Source organism: Rhea pennata, chromosome 6, assembly GCF_028389875.1.
Source record: "Rhea pennata isolate bPtePen1 chromosome 6, bPtePen1.pri, whole genome shotgun sequence".
Taxonomy (NCBI): domain Eukaryota; kingdom Metazoa; phylum Chordata; class Aves; order Rheiformes; family Rheidae; genus Rhea; species Rhea pennata.
The window spans coordinates 37,095,428-37,112,915 of record NC_084668.1 but is presented as its reverse complement, the minus strand read 5'-3'; the positions used below and the strand labels follow the sequence as shown (position 1 = coordinate 37,112,915).

General features: G+C 44.6%; 1 protein-coding gene across 11 annotated transcripts in view; it reads right to left on the bottom strand.

Moving 5' to 3' along the window:
* Positions 1–17,488, bottom strand: part of MAP2 (microtubule associated protein 2) — a 229,814-nt gene that overhangs the window by 94,908 nt on the left and 117,418 nt on the right. For 10 of the 11 annotated variants that reach the window (XM_062578251.1, XM_062578257.1, XM_062578258.1 and 7 more), the window contains one exon: positions 9,766–9,825. The exons of the other annotated variant lie outside the window; for it this stretch is intronic. The gene's annotated coding sequence lies outside the window, so the exon portion shown is untranslated. The remainder of the gene's footprint in view (positions 1–9,765; positions 9,826–17,488) is intronic. 11 annotated transcript variants of the gene reach the window in all.

Below are 17,488 nucleotides of genomic sequence, written 5' to 3'. Positions count from 1 at the left end.
CGTTCCTGTGGGATTACCAAGAGAGAAAGAAAAATGTTACGATCATCCAAACCTCCCAGTGACAAAACATAAAAGTTCTTTCCTTTGTGTTCAAGGAAAAGATTGGCTTGTTTTTTAAAGGAATGGATTTTCCAGATTAATAACATCAGCAATTACAAGGTACTTTAAATAAAGAGATTTCCTTTTATTATCTATAGACTGCTGAGACTACAATTGTCTCACCTCTTCTCTGGATTACTGTAATTTATTATTTGCTAGTAATTTGTCTTCTTCTATAAGGTATTAGCTGCTCACAATTTGCCAAAATTCACCTGAGAATGAAGAAATCCTTGCACTGATTAAAGTGCCTTCAAGATTATCTCACTTGAAGAGTTTTTTTTTCCTCCTAAAACTACAGTACAAAGCAGAACAGCCTTATGGTTAAGGCACTGAACTTCCAAGATCACTCTGCTGCTAGCCTGGCTCCATGACCTTCAACTTTTCACTACATCAGCCTATTCCTCAGTTCTATCTGTAAAATGTGTATTATAACATTCCTTTGGTCTATAACTTTTCTATTTACATTGTAAATCCTGCAGGGCAAGGGCTATTCCTTTCAATACACGTGAGGACACTTGGGCTCCCAAACGAATACGAAGCCTTCAGGTTAGGGTTTCAGGGAGTTTTGTTCAAGGAAAGACCTTTACCAGATACAGCATCTGTTTGGAGGCAGCATGACAACCTTTTTCAGCAGTGCAAAGGAGACCAAAAAGGAGAGGATCATGCCACCGCCACTCTCTGCTCCAGAACCTCAGTTGCTTCTTGACTGGTCTGGGCAAACAGAGGGAGTCAGGACCCTGTGGGACCGGCTTACAGCTCTGGGAAACGAGGTAGACCTGAGCTTTGGCTGTCCAATCTCTCTGGCCCTTGGGCCACAAATTCTTCGAGGCCCCCAGCCCTGCCAAAAGGGACTCTGCCCCTATAGAGTCCTCAACAATTGGCTGGAACTGTCCAGAACAGCCACAATTTAAAATATGTATGTAAAGCCTCTGATGAAGGTTGCAGCCCATGAACTGCATGAAGGAGTCCCTGCATTGATGTTACTGTAAAAACAAATGAAAACACTGATTTTCAACTCTGTAGGGCTGCTGGCCTAACCAACTGGATTATCTCTAAATGACTCATTTTTTTTCACAGAATCTCCATAACACATCCCCCCCAACCCTCCCCTCCAGGGACCTATATAAAGCTTTCTACATTTCATCTGATGGATGCTCCTTTCTAAAAATACCTTTACAAAGAACTGCCTTTGGTAGCAATTAAAAATGTGACACAGTGTAGTGCCACATTTCATTTAAGAAAACATAAATCACAAGGTATGCATAAAGTTCTTGTTACCAACTTGTCTCCACAACTACGTAATAAGTCCTTAAAATTTCTCCCTGACATTAAAGCAGAATTGTCAATTCCCTACTTGATTCTGCTGATTAACTTAACTGAAGTTTTATGAATGCACAAAGAATCCAAAAATATTTGCTCCCTAATTCTGTCATGTCATTGCTCTAATTTCCTGTCTCTCTCTGCTTGGTGTCTATCCACATACAATAATTGTGAATCACACTGGCCAGACTCAATCATGTTTGACGGACAACACGATGCTCCTAGCTACCTTATAAAAATCCACAGATAAGTAGAGGGGAGACACGGTCTTAACGCTGCTATGGAGGGAAAGAACCCAGTTCTTATTCTCCTGTTTGGTGGCCACGCATCCTGAGGCCGAGGTGCATAGATGCTGAGCTCTCATCCAGCCAAAGTATACACTATTTCTGGCCTAATTAATTGCCTAAGCCAAGACAGGGGGAGAATGAACAGGTGCCCGTTATGATACAGTGAGAAGAGACAGTAGAGAGGACCAAGGAAGAAACTAAGGAAAAGTGCTATGGAACTGAAGCTACTGTGATGGACCCCAAGGCCCAAAGGGTAAACGTAGGTATTTTGGTGGAGAAGCAGGAAAAACATGGAGGAAGACAGCTGGGGATGCAGGGAAGAACTGCGTGTTGTTGGTCAGAAGCATGATAGGCAGGAGCCTGAATTTTTCATAGGGCATTGTAGGGATGAGAAAACTGGTGGTACTACAGGGAGGGGGGAATACAGGGGTCTTGATAGTAAGGGGGAGACTGAAGGGAGCGTGGTGAAAATATCAGAGAGTAATGAAAACATCTCTTTGAGATGACACAGGATATAAACCCACACTACCAAATAATATCAAATATTTTAATCTAAAATTTACAAAATAATCAATTCACAACACCACTTCCAGCAATGAGCTGAACTCAAACCAATATGAAGATCTGACTTCAAGCATTTCAGAGTAGAGATCTGCTCTGAAAGGTATAGACAGATTTTAGATCCAACAAGAAGGCACTTTCAACTGGAGTCAAACTAGTTTGTCCACCTCTGCTGTTTGTTACAGTGTGCAACATGCAGAAGTAGAGAGCTGTACTACTGACTGGGTTGTTGCTGTCTTAGAAAAAACTTATTCTCGGTGGAAAATGTACTAGAAGAGTGGAGATAGACTAGAGATGAAGTTTATCTCTTTATAATACACTGGATTTTAAGTCAAAAATCCCAGTAAAATAGGACTAGATTCCATATTGGATTCACTTCATACGTTCTGACTAGCTGCATAATGTATGCGCTTTCATGCTGCTATGTCCCTGGCAAACTGCATCATACGTGTACAGATTTCCATCTAAGATTTCCCAGCACGAACTATGGAATCTTTAAGCTACTAATTACACTGAGAAATATGGTCCGTCAGTGTATTGTGTCCATCTCCCTTTGTCTTTTTAGATTTAACTGTAAGCGCTGAGGCTCTGGAACAACACTGTTGTTTGAGCGCACAGCATCTAGCACAGTAGTCATCGAATCCAGGCTTGGACATCTAGTTACTATTATTATTGCAGTTACAGTGACAAACTCCAGAACATTAACAAAAATCACAGGTGCCCCCTAGCTAGTTCCCAGGCATCCCACCATTAGTTCTAGCCTCGATCCTGTTGTGTCTAATTATAGACACTGCTATATTTCATTATACTCATAAATGGAAACGTAATTCTTCTGTGCTCCTACAACTTTTTTTAGCAGCAAGAGTGGCGCAAAGAGTATTTGCATAAACAAGCAAAGCATTTTCTCCATGAAAAAAATTGTAATTAAAATAAGGATACCAGGAAGTGGTTATTAACACAGAGCTGCAGAGAAGTCTGATAGATACAGGTAGCAGTAACATGAATTAATCATTAGGAAAGGGTTATCAATCAAAGTGCCTTAAAATCTACCCCAGCTATTTCACATGGACATGACAAAGGGCAGGACAAAATAACATAATTTTATTCCAGAAATGTCCCAAAGCCGTTTGATTTATTATTTGAGAATATCTAGGGAAACAGAAGAAAAAAACAGGCTGTGAGGTCAGTATCTCCCTTTACAAACAACGACCTCAGTTGGGCTCCTAACACGTGGCATATGCACCTACTCCAGTTCATTCTGGCTGCACGGCCGGTCATAGCCAGAGACAGGACTGAATTATAGCTTCCTGCTTCAGCAGCTACCAAAGTTTGGGAGATATTAAAAACGAGGGAAGAAAATGACTCATCTTAAGGATGACAACTAAAATATTTTTGGGGTCATGATTAAGAAGAGTTTTCTTTCATCAGCTGTGCTGAGGAGAGTGTTATGATTCAAACATCTGTTCTTCTCATAAGTTTCCCTCCCTAAAACAACGAATCTGTTCCTCTCACAAGCTCTTCTCACGCTAGAATGCTCACAAGCACTCCCATTACTCCCACTATCGGTTTCAGTAGAGTGTTTACTAACATAACTGCTCAAATACATGTAACTCAGACTTAATTTTAAGTGTCAGGCTTTATAACACTGATGGTAACGAGGCTGGTAATGCTTCAGCGTTCAGTGATTTACACTGCAAAACTATTTAAAGTTTCCAAGTTGGAACAGAATCGCTTCCTCCATGAGTTTCACTCTCTGTTTTGCAGACAGTGATGACTTCCATTCCCCAACGCTGACACTCAAGAGTAAATCCTCCTGCCCTGTATCCCAGCCCTGTCAACAGTCAGAACCAGACGCTTCAGAGGAAAGTTCACCAGAACTGGTAGCAGGAAGCTATGGATAAAGATGGTTTTAGACAGCAGGAGGGCTTCGTGTGGAAGATAAGCAGAGGGCATCTGGTCCCAGGAAGAGGGGTCAGTAATAGAAAGCCTTTCTGAGCAGGTCACCACCTCAGTTGCACCCGATAGATGGCATAATCTGACTCATGCAGAGTTGCCCCCCAATTCCCATGAATGAATGTATGGCTCACGCTGAAGCAGCGAGGACTGTATACCAACCAAAATTGCAATATATCATTACAGAAATATTATAATTTTTATATTTTTAGGCTATTCCTTTTTCATATAAACACAAAGCCACAATCTTCGGCAAGATAAGCTATTTTTAAATAGGCAAGTTAAAAAAAAAAAAAAAAATCAAAGGTCCCACGGCAGTCAGTGGCGAGACTTCAACCGACTTCAGGAGAGCTGAGCTTCTACTCCATGATGTTTAGTCTTCTTTCTGGCTATGTGATTGAGGGAAAGAAACCCATAGATGTGAAAATTCAACATTAGCCCACCAGACTGCTTCCTGATCTGCAGAAAGTAACTTGGGGACATTACTCTTGAGAATGCAAAAGAAAATCTAGTTCTCAGCTGCAGCAACTCTTCACAACAGCAAAAACTAGCTTTCCAGCTCACCTTGCTTGTGCTTGCTCCTCTCTGCGGTCACTACGCACTGCCCAGGAGTGAAAAGCCTAGTGCTCGAGCTGGCTACTGAAGCTGACCAAAGGACTGAGCACTGCTGTGACGGTGAATGGTGCAGCATCGCTCCCCTGCTATGCTCTTCCTGAGAATCAACTCGACTTTGCCCACCATTACACAGACGAAAGAAAGGACTATGAGTACCTCCAGCCTCCCAGGCCTGCCTCGAGCTTCCAGGGAGTTGGGGAGGCACTTACTGAAAAGCTGCAGCATTTCACATAAACTCTGCCTGATGATTCCAGTCCGAACAATTCTGCTTCTTGGCTATAAACACGTTTTTAAGAATCTACTAGTGACTCAGCCTGCTAGGTAGGATTATTACTAACACCACCACCACCACGATTTACTAGTGACAGGGGACATTCTCCTTCCTTCCCATCGCTTAACAAGCACGCCTAAGCCCTTTCAAAATGTGGCAGATGCCTGGCTGCAGTTGAAAAATACAAGTAATGCGGTGTACTGCTTTTACTGCTCATGTTCAAAACAGGTGTTTTCAGCTGAGAGAGGGTGCAGATAACAGCTATTAAGATGATCAGAAGAAAGGAGGAAAGAGGCAGATTGATTATAAAATTGACAGTAGTTCTCCCTTCAAAGGAAGGAGAAGGCAGACTGACGATAAGGGATAAACAAAGGAGGGAAAACCAAAGGCTAGTTTGGCACAAGAACACACTGACCATTGACAATTTTTAGCTGGAAGTTAGGAAGAGGTTTCTAGCAAACTGTGAGATTACAGAACAGCCTACTGGTCAGCAGGAGGGAGACTGTTTTTAAGAGGAAGATTCATGAAAGAGGATTCAAAGCCAGAACGAGCTGTGAGAGCAGATGGGGGGGTGCCTCCTTACGACCTTACCTTTGCTGAGAAAGGGACACACAAGACGGCTGCATGAGAAAAGAGAAGACAGCATGAACACCACCATTGATTTATATTTTGCACTCCATCCACTTTTGATCTGTCCCTAGTGCCATTTTCCCCCGTTATAATGCAAAAGGTGTCCATCAAATGAAGCATCACTACAAAAATCACTGACAAAGAAACAAAGCAAGCAAAGAGGAAATGGAAAGGGAGGAAAACAGCATCTCTCCATTGGATTACTCAGGAAATCAAGGTGGCATTTCATCTGTGGGTACCACAGGAAATCTTTCTAGCTTGTATAAATCAGGACCACTTTACCTGAAAACTGTTATCATTGCTCACCAATATCTTCCTTTACAACATGAACTTCCAACCAAAGATAAGGGGAATTTCTAAGCCTGAAATAAAAGTTATTGCGAGTTGCTCATTTTAAGTGCATGCAGTTCTCTACAGAATACATTTAAGAAGCACTTGCATCCAAAGAGCTTCTAATCTAATCAAACAAAATACCAATACAGAAAAATTCTGAGTATAGCAGCAGGTTCACCTTGGCCTTGTGCTGTTTCCAAGCCTCCGTACAGAACAGCCACTCCTATCAGCGTGCCTGTTCTCCGAGTGGCACGGGATTCACAGCAGAGAAAGAAGGGCAAGTATAAGTAATGCTTATACCCACAACACTACCCTAAATTACTAGAGGTTGTTAGAATTTGCCCTCCTATTTTGAAGCAGCTGTGCACCGGGCCTAGAGAGAGCCAGGTGAGCCCAGACGAGCAAGCCATGTTGGTACCCCCCTGCCAAGCAGCACCTTCAGTCTTTGCAGAATTAGTTCGCGTACAGCCACCGCACGTCGACAGGCCTGTGCCGAGTTTGTTCACACCACACGAGCAGTCCCGGGGGCCCATGGCTGGACTGAACAGGCTGCAGCAGCTCCCGAACTGCCGAAGCAGAACGACACTGTCAGGAACAGTTGTACAGCTTTCAGAGCCAAGCCCTTGGCTTCAAACGCTGCAAGGCCAGGCTGCGCAGACGTCCCAGCTCAGAGACCTGTAAGCTTTGCCATCGCTGCCTCGTAGCCCCCGGGGCTGCACTACTGGTTCTGCTGCTCCCTCTCCCATCCAACAGCCTGGCTTGCAGGATGCTCCTCAACAAGAGGTAGCAGGATTTTCTCCTTTTTCTGAGCCCAACTTCCCTGTCAAAGTATGCCCATGTCGAACCTGCTGCACATCATTTCCACTTCTAGCTTTCTATTAGTCACTATGGAGAGAAAGGGACAAATGACAACTAATGCTCATGAGATGTTACTGTCCCCTTTTATCTCCCCTAACCACTTACGCAGTTGAGCTTATGTAGAAAATGCAAGCTCTTATGTACAATTCTTTTCCTCTCTTTTCAAACAGACTTGCCCACTTCTTAAACTGTGGCATCCCAGCAGCGTCAAGTGGCTATGAAGTGCTCCATAGATCTCCTCTTTACTTCACAGACCAGTAACTGATGCCTGCCAATTAGAGATGAGACCTGCAGAGACAACTTCAGATTTGCATACCAGATGTCAGAGAACTTACTTTACGGCCAGTGGAATATTTGCAAGGGAGAAATGGTGAATGCAATAAAAGTGCCTGTTCTTTAAGTCTTAAAGGCTAATTTTATCCTTCATTTTGTACTTCTATGCTGCTGCAAGGGTCTTCTGGGCCATGGGAAAATTCCTGAAGTGGGTAGGGTCACTGTAAGCAGCCTTATGCTGCCCTCTGCCCTGGCAGCCACTGGCCCAGAGCCAGGCACATAGGGCCTCTAGGTTGCTTGCTGTACCGGCTGCCCTGGGGGAGGCTGACGTGAGCCAGGGCAGAGGCTGCTAGTGGCTCCTGCCCCGCCACAGGCCAGAGTCCAGAAGATGAAAGTCTTTCCCAAACTGCTGGGCTGCCTGTGCTGTGCTTCCCAGGAATAACGCTGAAAAGAGTAGTGCCAAAATTGAGCGTAACAACAAGAGACTCCCTAAGCGTGGGACACAACAGCTGCTTCCATCGACCAAGCCTCCTGCCCACCGCAGGGCGAGAATGTGCCTAACAGGCACAAACGCACGCAGGGGCACGCGAGCCCGCGCCCCCTCGCCAGCAGCGCTGCTCTCCGAGGCAGGCCAGGCTGGGACACACAGCCCTTCGCCGACTTCCACAGCGCAGGGCAGGGCTGTGGTGCCACGGCTTTCCAGGGAGAAAAGCCCATAAATGAGAGAAGAACTGCTTGTGTACATGCTTTATACAGCCTAAAAACAGTCAGGGCCAAATCTGATCCTTGATTTCAAATTCCTCCTAACTCACAGGGCCAGGAGAGACTGCACGCACAAGTAAAGTAGAGGGTTTTGATTGGGAAAAGGATTGACTTACACCCTTATAAACAGTTCCAGAAAATGAAGACCAGTCTCGTATCCAATAAATACATTTCCAAGTACAAGTGTGTGTGTGTGCGTGCACACAAAGGCGCATAGATCCCAAATCTTACATTATTAGCGTTTTTTTTCCACTCTCTACTATCAGCTTGCCTTCCTTTAAAGCTGTGTGATATCTCCCCCTTTTTTAAAAGATCTTTAAGTATCTTGGCAGCCTCAGAAGCCTGGCACAGATTACTTACAGGGAACAGTGGAGCTCCACTTCAGCCACAAAAGAGCAGAAAAAGCATGGAAGACCTAAAGTGCTCCATAATTCTATACTGCATTATTTGTAAACCAAAGTCATGCTACATTTTTCAAATGTTAAAACAGCTTGTCAAATTTCAGTAAAATAAGCTCCAGAGTGACTGCCCACTGATAGACAAATATTCCCAATTAATCACTCTTTATTAAATGCCCTAATTTGTTCTTTCATTAAGTATATCTCACAGAAAAAAAACGTGTCCTTAACTGGTATAACCCAGCATCTTTTAATTAATGACTACACAGAGGGGGTAATTTTCACCAGCTAAAGACCATGTTTCTTTGTTTTTACACTATTCCTCAAAGGGTGCAGAGCCTGAACCTTCTCGAACCAGCTGAGCCAACAGGAGATACTGGGAAGGCCACAGCCATCCCCGTACGCCTCCCACCCTTCACTTTAATACACCTCCGTGACCTTCTGTAGGCATCTCCCAAACTCACTGAAACCCTCTGGTTTTGATTTTGTGTTACAAGGCTAGAGTGAGCAGAAAACTGCACCCAAAGGGAATGGCAGTCTTTCGCTCTGCCTTGCCCAAGTACATGGCAGTATTTCACCCTGCCCTGCCTAACTGTAGTTCTGACAGCAGAAACTTGGGCTTTTTGCCACCCTTCTCACTCTGTCCTACTGCATTTCCTCCTTAGGCTTCATATGAGGTGTCTCAAACTCAAACCATTCCCATATCCCCAAGTCCAATATTCTGCCCTTTGCATTTCAAACTCATTTGCTAGGGCAAACAGGAACTACGCTCACTTTTAAACTAAACTGAAATGAATAAATTTGTATAGGGAAATACTGGAAAAACAAATACCTGTGCTCATCTGCATGGTAGAGGCAGCACAGGTTCTCTATGACACTCATTTTCAGCCTTGTGAGATGGAAGTCTCCTGAAACTTTCTTCTCTCCCGAAGAGGAGGAGAAGCACATTTCTTTGCTCTGACCCAATCATTCAAATTCTGGAGATCAGGCAGGATTATATTTGCCCTTTCTGTGCCAGACCATTCTTATCTCTTCTACAGCACAACTTACTGCAGCGGCAGGGCATGACAAACCCCAGCTGTGCGTGGTAACAGTATCATCTCTCTCAGATTCTCCCTTTGTTCGACACCGTCTTATGCCCTTGCTGCACAGGGCTGCACGCAGGGTCTTGCTAAGCTAAAAGAAGGAAGACAGCTGCTTAGACAATGGTACGACAGCCTCCCTCAGATACAAAAGGCTTTTAAAATAAAACGAAACGGAGGATTACCAAAGCGGGATCTAATCCCAAGAAAATAAAGTATCCCAAAAGTTAGGAGGAGTTTTCTTCTCGTTCTTTTCTCAAAGTCTTTCTGGTCTGTTGAAGCATCCCCCGGTGAAACTATGCTAACAAGTAAAGAGCTCATACCTGATTAAGCAGATGATAGGATGCCGCAGCTGGTTGTTAAACAAGGAAAACTTTCTGTTCCTACAAAGAAACAGAGAAATACACACTCTATTAAGTCTCTATTCCGTGAATTTAGCATAAAGTCAACAGTGTAAGGGCTGTAAGATGCTACCTGTGTGTAACAACACCTATGACCAATTGTTTTTCTCCCAGCTTTATTTCCCAAGGCTCACCTGAGATGTCAACCCAGATCCTCTTTGGTATGCAGCTTGCTTTGGGACCACCAAGGACCTGCTTAATTCCTAGACTTGCCCTAGGAAAAGCCAGCTGCTAAAAGCTTCAACAAACCATCTCCAAGGGCAGGTAAATGGAGCACAGCGCACTCCTGGCCGACCACCCTCCACTCTGAGGTCTGGTGGGGCTGGAACGTGCACTGTCCCTGCTGTGGGAACATCTCAAACACAGCTGACAAAACTGGCTGCAAAGTCACCCAGAAATGTAATGGAAGAACAGCAAGACAGTGGACGATGTCCCTTAGCAGCCTGACAGTAATGTTCCCTGCAAGCTTTATCTCTGCTTCCAGTATCCAGTGTCCTTCCGCTCGTGCCTGAGACAACTGCACTCCATTTCTGCACTGCTTAGCAGTGCTTTGGGGAGGATAATCTAGAGGGCTTTGACTCATATTCATAACCCCACAGAGAAAGAAGGAGCTGGATCAGCATACTGGAATTCAAGACTTCTCATGGGAAGGGACAGGTCCTCCTGGGACAGGCACTGCTGCTGTGCTCTAATTCACAACTGTCCACGAACGAGTCAGTCACTGCTTCTGCCAGGCTCAGAGCTAAAAGCCTACAGTACCTGATACCCAGATAGGCCTTGCAGGCAGGCTCTAGCCAAGCAAGGGCCCTTGCTGCCTGGTTCTGGTTACAGCGCAGCATCAGACCCAAAGACAAGAGCATTGCTTTGCTTTGCTTTGCCCATCCATCTCAGACTCTGCAGATCCCTTGCTGCTCTTCATCATCTCCATGGACTTGAATGCCAAATCTTCAAAGACTTTCCCTCTCTCTGTTACTCTTCTGCATGCCCTTCACATTGTCTCACTACTGCTTTCTTTTCTGCATCCCCCCATCACTCTTTCCTGCAGTCCACACCTCCTGACAGGGGTTAACCCTCCCACAGCTAACTCTGAGGTACGCTATTTCAAACAGCTGAGGATATTGATGTAGAGAACAACTCCCATTTCTTCGTTTATCTGTTTGTTTTGACTGACTTGTACAGCAGAAGGTCCTAAACCTTCTGTTTATCTGGGACAAACAGTAAAGGTTATCTTAGATCTTACTGCACCCTTTTGAGATTATCTTTATGCAGTGAGAAACGCTTGGACAAGATACTTTACCCTGTTTAAACAGCCACCTATGCATGTCCTGCTACAAACCCTCTCTCCTGATTTTAAGTCTCTGATCAGGGTAGACTAGGGAAAATATTACAGATGCCAGCAGCAGACAGATGCCAAAATGGTTGCAATGAGAGGAAAAGGTGCCTCCTTGCCACATGTGCCTTTGAGCTTCCTCTAAGTATTATGGAGAAGTTGGTAGCACCACCTACACTTAAGGCTGACCCAGTTCATCAGCTCTCAATTGCTTGTAACTTTGTTGATTTTAGTTGTTCAGAAATTAAAGCCCCATATAAGACAGCTGACCCAAGCTAATGGTGTGCTTGGGGTGGGTTTATTTGTTTGTTTGTGCAAAGCTTCAGCAAAAATGGTCTAGCCATTTTCAAAAACTAAATTGTTGAGAAATACTCAACTTCAAACCAAGTTAAAAAGAAGGATGGTATCAAGGTAAAGTTAAGAAAAAAAAAAGAAATGGAATGCAAATACGCAATTAGAGATGATCATAATGCATAAACACAGAGTGGACTAACTTTTATTTGGACAGCAGCTCAGGCATTTCCTATTTCCAAGCCTAGGCGCTCTCATACTTTGACATAGAGTTACTCTCCTTGTCATCATGTCACTGGCATGGGGCTCTCCTAACTACAGCTTTTCACCAGTTTGCCAACACTTCCCTTTTGTTCCACAAGAGCTGAAAAATTTTGCTACCTTCAAGGGGAAGGTTTCATACAGTACTGACAAACGAAGAGCAACCGTTCCATCTTACCGCGAAGACTGCTGGCAGCGCGTACCCTTCACTTGCATGCAATAATTAGTTACATTAAATGAGCCATGTCAGAAAGCAGCTCTGGTCAGCATCAACTCTACCCACCTGTCGGATGAAGAGGAACGTTAAAATAAGCTAATTAAATTTGCTCTGGCTTAGCAGAAAGATTGATGTTCTCAACAGCCAAGTGTTCAGCATTCAGAATCCTAACGGTCTTCTGATACCTCACCAATGCTAAATAATGCCACAGAGTCAGGTCCAGAGGAGGTGGATGCACTCCTTTCAGGAGAGTTAAATACAGATGCATCCAATGAGGACGTTAACAGAAGGACAGACACGTCCACAACATATATCCCAGGTGACTGCATGGCATATTTTTAAGCAGAGGGAGGACTGGCTTAGTACTTTCACGTTGCCCACTTCAACCAGCATTGAACATAGGCTCTAAAACTTGTACACTGAAACCTCATTCACCTCTCTGCTAATGATCTGCTGCAATAAATGGGATATTAGCTGGCAGCAGAATACAAAAATACCAGACAATCAAAATACAACATGCCAGAAGCAGGAGGCAGTTTTGTTGCCCCAGCAATTTGCTGAGGACAGATTGTAATTGGCATTTCTACCCCTTCCTGACTAGGAAGAAAATGAGACGTTTCAAAGATTCTTCCCACAGAATACAGAAGAGACATTCACCCACACAGAGGAACCAACAGCTCCACACTTAGGGCAGTTATCTCAAACGCAGGAAGTTAACCTCTAAGTGCCTGGTCAGAATCTGCCATTACAGACAGGAATGGGGCTTTCTACCTCCTATGGGCGACTTCTAATAATGACATGGCAGAACATGCTAGAAGGGATTTCTTTTTGTTTTTTCTTTTTCCTTTTTTTTTTCCCCTGTCCTCCTTTTTTCAGCCTAAAATCCCTGAAGAGCCTGTCCCAGTAAGGAATTCACTGGATACAGTACGGCCTTTAGAAAGCTTCGTGCTTCGAGGAAGTGACCTCCAGCTGCTGGAACGCCAGGCCACCGTCCCCAGGGGCACGGCCCAAAACAGACCGGCCAGGGTGATGCCACAGGAGACCCTGCAACCTTGGAAATGAAAACCTTCACCAGGTCACACGTGCTTACCACAATGCATAAAACTTGCTCAAGTCTTGTTCACAGACTGGTAAGCATATTTAACATACATTTACCTTCACTTGAGTGCAATGCATGGTTTTTCTGTTGATGCAGATTACGACGGATCTAGACAGCTTTAGGCTGGATGCTATGTGAAGCACTACAATCTAACGAGTAAAATGGATAAGGATATCTGTTTTTTTTTTCCTGGCTTGGCCATTCACCCATGGGTGGATCACATCACTGACTATATCCTGTTTAGCTTGTATATATATTGTATTTCCTTCTTCTTGTAAAGCACTTTGAGATCTACTAAGGAAAACTAACAGAAGAAAACTCAACATGTGTATACAAACACACACACAATGAAGGACTAAGGCTTTCTTTTACACACAAGTTATTTATAACTATTCCTCACTAATGTGCACCTACTCCTGCTCCTCCTCTTATTAATCTTTTAAAAATAACTGGCTTGCTACACATCTTACTCAATACAAAGAAAGAACCTGTTTTTTACACGAGCCGTTTCTCTATATTTTCATCTTAGGGGGCTTTTTCAGAGACTACTGCATGCCCCTATCAAACAATGCACCTGCTCAGCTATCTACGACTAAAATAAGCCCTAAAGCGCATGTTTTTCCGAAGCTGTCCCATTTCCCCCCCTTAGAGACGAGCTGTGCCGTTACTCAGCAATCAACCTGTCGGCAAGGCCCTGACTGCCTTATGCTCCTCTGCAGAATTACACTTTAAAGAATATAAACTCTTCAGCTTGGGAGCTTGTCTTCTGCTTGCTACATTATCCCCATAGAGCAGTATACAAGCAATGATAAAAACCTAAATTGCAACAAATCACTTCTAAGCATTTAGTGTTTTGCCCACCAATGCATTATACATGTTAGTCTGCAAACCAGAAGGCTGAAAATGGATCTGATCCATTAGCACCTTCCATGTAGCTTCTTCCTTTACAGCACACACTGTTCCTTCTTTCCATTTCCTTCCCAATGCTTTCCCATCAGCAGGAGAAGCTTAACAAAAAACGATAAACATTTTTCAGAGATGCACAAGAAAAGAAAACCAACTGATATCTGAACTGCAGAATTCACTACACAGTTATTCTAATTCAGTTTCCAAAGTGCTAGGAAATGAAGGTCAAACATAACGAAGTTTCAGCTGGTGATGTGGAGAGTAAATGGGTTAAAGCACTCCAGCTGAAGACGGCAGCCCAGAAGCCCGAGGATGCCGATGGAAAGTGCTGGCAATCAGCAGCTCAGAGGCTTGCACTGGCTGTGCGCTGGGCCAAGAAGCCGAAAGGCACTGACGGTGGCTGAGTTTGAGAATCAACAACGAGTCTTGATTCCATCGAGACTGAGAAAAATCCATACTGAAACTTTCATCACAGGTTTGCTGTAGAAGCGAGTTCGAATGGGTTCAAGTATATAGTTTAGTCCTCTTGCCACTTCTCTAAACATTTGTGCCTCTGAAAGCTGGATTAGCTCCCTTAGGAACAGTACCCTTTGCTGCCCAGATGATTTATAAAAGGCTTTAATGCTCCAAAAATAAGCAATGCTGATCTTGCCATCACAAACTTTTAGAATAAATAAGCTATTAAATTGCTTCTGTAATACAAACAACTTCATTACTCTTAACTTCAATTCCCACCAGTTAAGTAGCACCATTTTGTGACTACAGAAATCCCCTTCCCACTATAATAACACACATCAAACTCTTAAGTTAAAAAAAAAAGTTAAAAAAAAATAACCCTAAGACTTTTGAGAAGTCTTCTCATGGGGGAAAGTACCTTGGGAGTGCTACTGCTAGTCTGAGCAGCTCATTCGCAAGGAAGTGAAGGAGACAGAGCCAGGGCTGGTTGCGACTGTGAGGCTGAAATGGGAAAGATTAAAAGCGCTCTCAGCTTCCAAGAAACATGGGTAACTGGAGCCTGAAATACGCGGCAGCCAGGAGCCACTGTTCAATCACTTTCAGAAATCAAGGTTAGCAGTGTCAGCGCAGTTGGCTTTGGAGGGAACAGTTTCCTCATCCCCTTGGCAGAAGCAGCTTGGCTGCATTTGCAGCTGCCAATAAGAACGGAATAAAGAAAGGAAAGTGAGGAGGGCAAGGAAGGCAAAGCGTAAAACAAGCACATCAGTATTTTCACAGCTTGCATACAGCAGCCCGGCTAGCACCCCAAGGGGGCTGATGTTTCAGGAACCTCGGAGACGAAGACAATTGCTACATCTGATGAGAATATATGGTGTCTGGGTTTTACTAATGGTGTCTCTAATAGCGTATCTGATTTTATAACTAGCAAGGAGAAATTGTTCTGCTGACAATTATTGCCGAGGCATTTGAAGCGTTTTGCCGAATTTACTGGTGTAGACCTGTCATTAACATTCCTTTTAACTACTACTTCCTTCCTTTGTAGTTGGCTCAGTGAAGCTAGGTCTGGGGGCTGTTTTCCTGATCTTGTCAAGATGAATTTTAATGCATGCTGCTTGAAAGATGTGCCACCTGCTATTTTATGTCTATAATTTATTGTATAACGAGTTCCTGTAAATTCTTACGATGGCTTAAGAGACTTGTAAAACGCATGACTGGCCTGTTTTTAGCCAGCTCCTCAGCAGAGCAGGCAGAGCGCAGGTCGCTGGCTTCTCCACACGGCTCTGCCTTGGTCACAGATGCCCCTTTGGTTACAACTCTGGCCCGCTCGCTTACCGGACGAACTCGGCCTCCCACAGAAGGGCTCCGTAAGACTCCCACGGCTAACCGAGAGGTGCTGGCACTGCACTGTACCACACCGTTTGCCAATCGCTTTAAGAAGCCTCAGCTATTTCAGACATCCGTCACGCTGCTGTGCAGACAGGTTTCTATCCTCACAGGCTGGAGAGGAAGGGCGCACTAGGGACTACTTGTCAGACACTGACTGTTTCCTACAAAGTCCTGTCTGACAGGAAGCTTTTAAGATCTGAGATTGAGAAATGTTTAGCCTAATAGGGGTGGGCTGTGCCCACCTCAACATCATGTGCTACAGGAACATATGTTTCCACACTTGGGCCTAGCGCTGCTAGGCACCTCGCCGAATACTAGTAACATTAAGTTTATAAGATGTAATCATAACTTTTCCCTTTTTATCTTTTTGCAAATGAACAGCATAAAGAACCCCCTACTTCAGAGTAAACGCGCTATTACTTGTCTTAAACACCACATTTAACCTTTCCTCGGACTAAGAGCACCTAAGCCATAGCCCTCAGTCAGCTTCATGGCTGCAGAAGCAAAAACTTGTTTTGAAAGGAGCACGTTCCTGAGCAGAGCTCTCGTGGCGCGAAAAGCCAGGCTGCGCTACGACTGCACCGGGCTTTCCGCCTCAGCCAGGAGCGACAAATACAGCTGACAGAGAAAATCAGCCACCACCTTCTACGTACGAACAAAAGCGTCGAGAGCCAAGCCTTGTGCTGAAAACCAGCAGCAAAGCCTTTCCCTTGGCTATCACTGTGATCTGGGGGAGAGATGGAGGAGGGGAGGGAAGGAGGCAGCTACAGGAGCTTAGACAAGGCATCGCAACAAAGCGACACAATGGGGAAAGACCTATGGCTGGGCAGAGCGGCTTCCACCTTCACTAATCTCAAGATCAGACTTGCAGGGGTGGAATTAGATAAGCTCAACGCATGCTGTCTGGAGCCTGCAGGACCCTGCCCTCCGAGCAAGCCTGGCAGCAAGCACACACCAGACAGGCTCTCTGCAGGCCGGCAGCCCAGGACAGAGAGGGCCAGGAGCCTGCACATGCTGGCAACACAGCTGCTCCAGGACACGCTTCCAACACAGCGGCAACATGGCCACCTTCTCAGTCACTGTTGCCGAGTCCTGCCCTACTGCCGTGGTAAGAGATTCATAGCAGAGAAAAAAAGCAGCAGTACATTATTCCGAGCTAGGCTCTACGCTGCTCCAGTTTCCAGGCTCTCTTGTCCAATGTTACTGTGGGTATCTCTTCCCTACAGTCCGTACACTCGCGTCTGGAAGTGGAATGTGGATACAGCCCATAAGAGAGGCGGAGGTGAAGAGGGTGGTCTGAGGGAAGTCTGCCAGACAAGGCAGGTGTAGCAACAAGCTACAGAGGACAGCAGAGAAGTCACTACTGCAGGTCTTTAGGAGGGAGGAACAGGTCTTGCTGCAGCTGAGAAACGAAGGAGGACGTTAGGGAAGAGGTTAGAAAACAAGAGATACTGCACTGACTCAGCTCCTTCCTCTTGCCTCAGAATCCTTTTTGAATAAACCAGTGTTGCTCATCCTGCAGAGATTCTTAGGATTTGCTACAGAGGCAGAAACTTTTCTTGATATACCCTAACCAAGAGTTAACAGTATTTCAGAGATGCAATGGAAACGTAAAGTAAGACACAGTAAAAATGTTACATTTTTAGACTTGGGTTAAATTTACTTTTCTTGTCAGTGTGATACTATACAATTTAAGAAT